Here is a 6,373-nt window from a genome sequence, read left to right as displayed (position 1 = left end):
TAAAAAAAATGTAAGGAACATGCAGCTGCAGCTCACACACAAACACAGTCCACAGCATCCAGAAAAAGGTCAGGCCTTTTTATTCTTTAGCTGACTCCGCCCAGACCTCGCCCCCTTTCTGGGCGCCTCGCACTATGCCTTTGAACTGGCCCTGCAGCTTGGCCCGTTTCCTGTTTCCCAATGCAAGTCATAAGATTCACCCGTAAATGATATTTTGAATCGGAACGATATTTATTACTATTGTTTAGATTAAATATATAACGGTTTAATGATTGAATATAACTTGATATTGTTGTTTGTGTTGTTTAGTTTGAGGTTCTAGTTTCTGTCTTTATCCGCTTTCGTTTCAGTAGGCAGCTGGTTCATCCCAGGCTCAGGGTCTCTCTGCTCTTCATCAAACCCACACCCCCAGTTTGGGAGCACCCTCTCCCTCTCCTCCCCCCACGGCTGTGACTGTTACTCCTCCTTGAGGAGTAACTGCTCCGCCCCCTATCCCAGCCCCTATACCCACAGGAGTGCATCACCCAGTGAGCCGCCGCCCTGCCTGTCCCCTCACACAAGCACACACTGAAATCATGGTCCTAAGCTCTCTGTGTGGGTCACCACGATAGTACAGCACACCGACGATTACCCTCTGACTGAATCAGAATCAGCTTTATTTGGCCAAGTATGTTCACACATATTGGGAATAGTTAGACATTTAATCAAAATAATTAAGACAAGACATAAACATACAGTTCTGTTGATATGCGACGCATATAACCTCTGCATTCACAGCACTGCTTCAGTTATCGAAGAGCAAATTTCCAAAACTCACTCAGTCCGATAACCTAAAGTAATAAGTCATAATCCTCTTCATACGTTGCAGTAATGGGAATGAAATCTCACTCAGTGTTTATGTAATGGAGCAATGGAATTTCGTGAAATTTCCAAAAGTCCACAGAAATATTTAGAAAAACATTCCTGCAGACTGAGTTTTTGATATTTGCTTTTCAATTAACACAATTTTCTTCAGTCTGAGGTTTAACAGAATTCAGCCATATGCTGTTCAAAAAAAACTACACAGAACAAAAACAGAATGGACTTTACATCTGTCTGAAAGGAAAGTTGACACAGGCTGCAGCAGTGAACAAATCAATCAATGTATTAAAGTTAGGCATTAAGTAACTGGAGGCAGTATATACATAACATGATAACATGCCTTTTCTGTATTGACCATATTAAGGACGCTGTAACACTGCCCACCACATACCTGCTTCATTTATTGTTTTATACTTGCAGCTGCTTATTCAGACAGCTCGTCTACCTGTCTGTCCATGTTGCCCTCCCATGACAACTGGTCCAGCCTACAGGTGCCGTCCCATTCCGGCATGTTACCCATGAGTCATAGCGGCACCTCCGGGAGCAGCTCCAGGTGAGCCCGTGCCTCCCCTCCCCCACCTGTCCCCATGCTGAGTCTCGGGCCCCCGTCTTCCCTCTTGTTCTCGCCTATACCCACATCCTGGCCTGTGTCTGCATCGTCTCACCTCGTTAACAGGACTTTCGCCTTCTTCTGTCCTGATCCATTCAGGCCCATCATTCTGGGACATGCTTTGATTTATTTCGCCATAGTTACTCTTTGTTTTCCTTTGTACTTTGCACTCTACAAGTAAAATGAATAAAAAATAGGCATTATTTTGATATTGTTTTAGTACAGTGACACTAGTATATTTGTTGTTGTTTCCAGGCAACACTGCATGCTGATTTAACGTCTTTCCTTAATCTCCACCCCATTGCTCACACACAGCCAGTATCCCAGTTTGTGGTCAATGAGCTCCTCCTCACTCACCCCAGTCTCCTAGTCCAGTGGAATGTCCAACAGCTTGGGCTCTCAGTTCCTGCGTGTCATGCCCGGCTCGTCCGCTCCTCCTGTGTGCCACGCCCCCTGATTACCCACGTGTTTTCTCCCGATTTGTACCCAGCTGTATCTAGTTAATTTGCTCAGTCCTGTGTATTTCAGTCCGTGTCTTACCTGAGTCCAGTGTCTGTCATTGATGTTTGTATGCGTGAGATGTTTCCCCGTCCGCGCTTCCTAATTAAACTCCCGTTTTTGCCTGTCCGCTTGCTCCTTGCACGCCTTGCCCGCACGATCGCCTGCCTGCTTGTACCCGATCGTGACACTGCGCAGCTCTACAACTCATTACCCAGGGCTCTCGCACCCGGCCACAGTGCCCCTCTCAGGCTCCCCGCTGTATGACAGCACTGCCCCATCGGAAGTTCATGAAGCCTCACAGTACGACGCCTCTCCCCACGCGCGCTTAGCCACCACCGGGACTCCCATCACTCCTCCTTCCCTGTAGGGCGGCGCACTTCCATTATTATTACAGTTTCTACTGTCACTCTGTTGCTTTTCCTGGTGCTGGACTTTTGACAGATAAATACATTATTTGTTGCATTCAGTGACAAAAGATTGGTCTGTTTAACACCCTCAGTCTCCACCCTATGAGCCCCTTGTTGGCGGCAGAATCAGGAAGATGTCGGAGAAAGCAGAGGTAAAGTGAATAGTCACCTCGACAATAATGTGGAAACCGCTAATGGTGATCATGCCTGTGTGGGTGAAATGGATCACCACAGTATAAGCGGATGATGATTATAGACGATTTTTCCCTTTTTCTTTATGTCTGTTTACCATCTAATAGGCATTTTTTTTCTTTGGGATGCGTCTAGGTCAGATACGACCAAAATATTTTTCTCATTTCAGAAGTGAAAAAAAATATTGCTCTCAGATTCTGTTCAGTTGTAGTTTTTTAAAATAATGTACCTTGATTTGTGTTTGTTTAAAATGCCATTACCTGTTGCTTACTGGGCCGCTGAAAATGTCTGGCCCAGCTAAATTTCTTGGTTTAAAAATCTGGCCCAACTACTTTCCAGACCTGGACTAGCCCTACTGAATCATACACTAATGTTATTCTGTTATGTGGGCTGTTGTGATAGGGAGATTTGCTGGATGCTGCACGACGGGTGGTGTCCCTGCTGCAGAATGCCCTGTCTGAAGCAGCACCTAGAGACAGTGAGGGTTGTTGTTATCACCTTAATATTGTATATACGCAATCTGTTATTTCTTAACTAATATAATTGTAAGGTATTCTTCTAATATATTGTGCACAGCCAACAAAAAAGAGAAAAATGCAAAACCAAAGGAAGGCTTTCTTTTCTCTTAAAAGTCTTTTTTCTAAACCAACTGAGAGTCAGTTAGAGGGGTGTTCATTATCAGTATTGTTGCTGGCATTTCTGAAAATGTGCCAATTTTAGTCAAGTGGCTACTTTTCAAATGCAGTCCCTGGCCAAGATGAAGAAAGTTCATGAAGACTACATGATAATATTAAGCACTGACATAACAAACAACATTTTTTACATGCAAAATATACAGGAAATATACACTGCAACAGGCTAGGATAGACAAATAACCAAATACACTTGCAAGCCTGACCACTTTAGACCCCAGATTAGAAAATTGGTGAATGAGCATATATTTTTTCCAAGTTTTGTTTTGCTTTCAAGTTCTCACAAATAAAAAAAAAAAAAAGATTTTCCCACTATAGCCAGATCCAGTTTCTGTGGGGGGCGGGGGGGGGGTGACAATTTGTAGTAATAACTATTTCCTGCTGAAAACCACTGGTAAACTATCCACATGTCTCTGAATATCTGTGAGTCCCGAGACCTCCATGACAGATAGATATAAGTTGCTAGTGTTGATCGGCAGGAAATCTTCTCCAAAGCCCCACCACCACCTCACACCAATCCACCCAGGGTTTACTCCAAATAAATTTGCTGGTAATACAAACCGGATCAACTTGTGGTTTGTGTCCACGTGTACTAGAGACAAAGGCCCTGGTACATTCTGCGTACAACACAGCCAAGACTTGACAACCTTTATATGATGCGCATGGAATCAACCCAATGCATGGAGGCTGCAACTCTTCTCCACCGAACCCTGTAGCCCATTGACTGCAGCCTGCATTGACTATCCTGTAGCCTGCATTTGGTAGATCATTCTTGACAGAAGAAACCAAATTGTCAAGTTCCCTAACACAGAGCTCATACTCTTTTATTCTTCTTAAGATTGTTCTTCTTGAAACACCCATCAGTGTGGCTATGCAAGGCACAGGAAGTTGAGTATGGAGCATTTCTTTCAAACATTGTTCTTCAATCAAAATCTTGGGTCGTCTATTGGTGGCAGCGACTTCCTGTGTGACACATGGGGCTGGACGTTCCAGATGTGCCCTCACAAGGTCAAAGAGCTCTTGCAAAGCCAGGGTGATAGCAGGAGGTACTTCAATGTGATTAGACAGGGCCTGCAGAAGATACAGCTCCTGATGACAAAGGAACTCCAGGTAATCCAAATTTAGTGGAGTCGCGCTGAATCCTATTTCTATTTTATGCAGAAGACTTTCGAGAAGGTGGTATCTGAGCTGTTCACAGAACAAATTATAGTTAATGAGGTGTCAAGATCTTGTCTCTGATCCACACACTAGGCCTACCATTCAAAAGTTTTAATTATGAAAATGAAATGTTTTTGTTTTGTGAGGTGCTTGTTCATGTATGATGATGTAGTGGCTGCTCTGTTTGACCGTGGTAAACCTTTTCACAAACAATATAAGTGAAGAAGTATGACATTAGATCTAAGGACCAGAGTATAATAAAGTTAAATAAAATCCATCAAAAACACTTACTCAGTGGAGATTCCAATGTAGTAGGCAGACAACTTTATGGCTTTAATAATGAGTGTATTTAGCAGCTACAAGGACAAAAGATATTATAAACCTCTCCATTTTAATGCTAATTTAATAAACATTAACAGATAGCACTTAAGGTGGTTTCGCCTATAGTCTGCTAACACTAACCCGAGAACTAATATCTGAGGAGCGTTCTTCCCAGGATTTGAATTTATTAAATTGGTTTTGTGATGTTGTATTAAGAAATTTTATTCACAATGCAATTTACCGTACATTGGCCCATTCTTTTATATACGGTAAGACGAAGCGGGAAATTCGAGCGAGCGAGTGCTGTGCAGACGCGAGCGCGTAGAGGGGATGGGTTTTCAGCACTCGAGCACACGCACGCGCGTGGTTCGACTTTTGGCCCTAATTTAACGGCGAGCGAGTGAGTGAGTGCTGTGCAATCGCGAGCGCGTAGAGAGCATGGATTTTCTGTTTTTATGCGCACGACTTTTGGCACTAATTTAACGCCATAGAAATGTGTGTTTAAAAGGGGAGGAGATCGGGTTGCAGCGCTGGTGTGAGCGGTTTCTCCGGGCAGTTCGCTCGAGGCTAACGTGGCTTTGGGAACGTGGTGCACCCGTCACCCATGCCAGGGAAGAAATCAAAACCGAAATGCTAGGAATATGGACTTCATCTTACGTCAAGCGTTTTCCCCTCCATTGACGCCCATAAAGAAAAGGCTTAAAGTCCATATTCCTAGCATTTCGGTTTTGATTTCTTGTCAGGTAAGTCTTTATGGCCAGATACATTCGCGAGAAATTTGGTGATTTGTGGTGACTGTTTTAATACATTAAGTTGCGTTACGCATTTTCACATTAAGCGTTTTAGAATGTCCCGTGGCAGGTATCCCCTTCTATTGCCCTAGGGAGGGTTGTAACCCTCGTCTGTATATTAATAAAGAATAATCCTTCTATTCCTGTCTCATGTATCTGGACCTCCCCAGCAATTTAACGAAATTTGGTGGCAGCGGTTACAAGTGAACCCGTTTAAGTTTAGCGCTCATACTTCCGTCCATATGTTTAAGACCCACCTTGGCTGACTTAGCTGACATGTCCTGATTTCATAATCTTCAAATTTGTAATCTTTTCTCCTTCATCTAACTCCATGTTTTTAACTTCTTGTCATTTTCTTGCCGTTTGACTCATAGAAAATTATCAGACTTAAATGACACGTCAGCCTGTGCAGACAGCGATTTCAATGTTTTAATAAATTGGCCAGCAGGTGGGGGCAGTGCTCAATTTCATTAATGCCATTCAGAAAACTTTCAGGCTTTATGTCTTAATGAACAGCCTAGAAAAGGACAAAGCATTATATTACTGATGCATACAGCAGATCCCCAACTCAGGCTGTGTTGCATATTCTTAACAGTGCTACAGTATGTTCACACAGCCAGTACAAACAAACTTGCAAGATCTAGACCAGGGGTCACCAACCTTTTTAAAACGGAGAGCTACTTCACGGGTACTGAGCCATACGAAGTTTGATATCAGTTTTAAACGCCCTCCTAAACATGTCTAAACTTCATGCATGATAAACATGTTTTAAATGCTTTTTTATATTCAATTTCAAATCTATATAAATGCAAATGTGATAGATTAGAAACAGGACAAAAT

The sequence above is a fragment of the Brienomyrus brachyistius genome, unplaced genomic scaffold (genome assembly GCF_023856365.1).
Source record: "Brienomyrus brachyistius isolate T26 unplaced genomic scaffold, BBRACH_0.4 scaffold119, whole genome shotgun sequence".
Taxonomy (NCBI): Eukaryota; Metazoa; Chordata; class Actinopteri; order Osteoglossiformes; family Mormyridae; genus Brienomyrus; species Brienomyrus brachyistius.
This window is presented reverse-complemented; position numbering follows the sequence as displayed.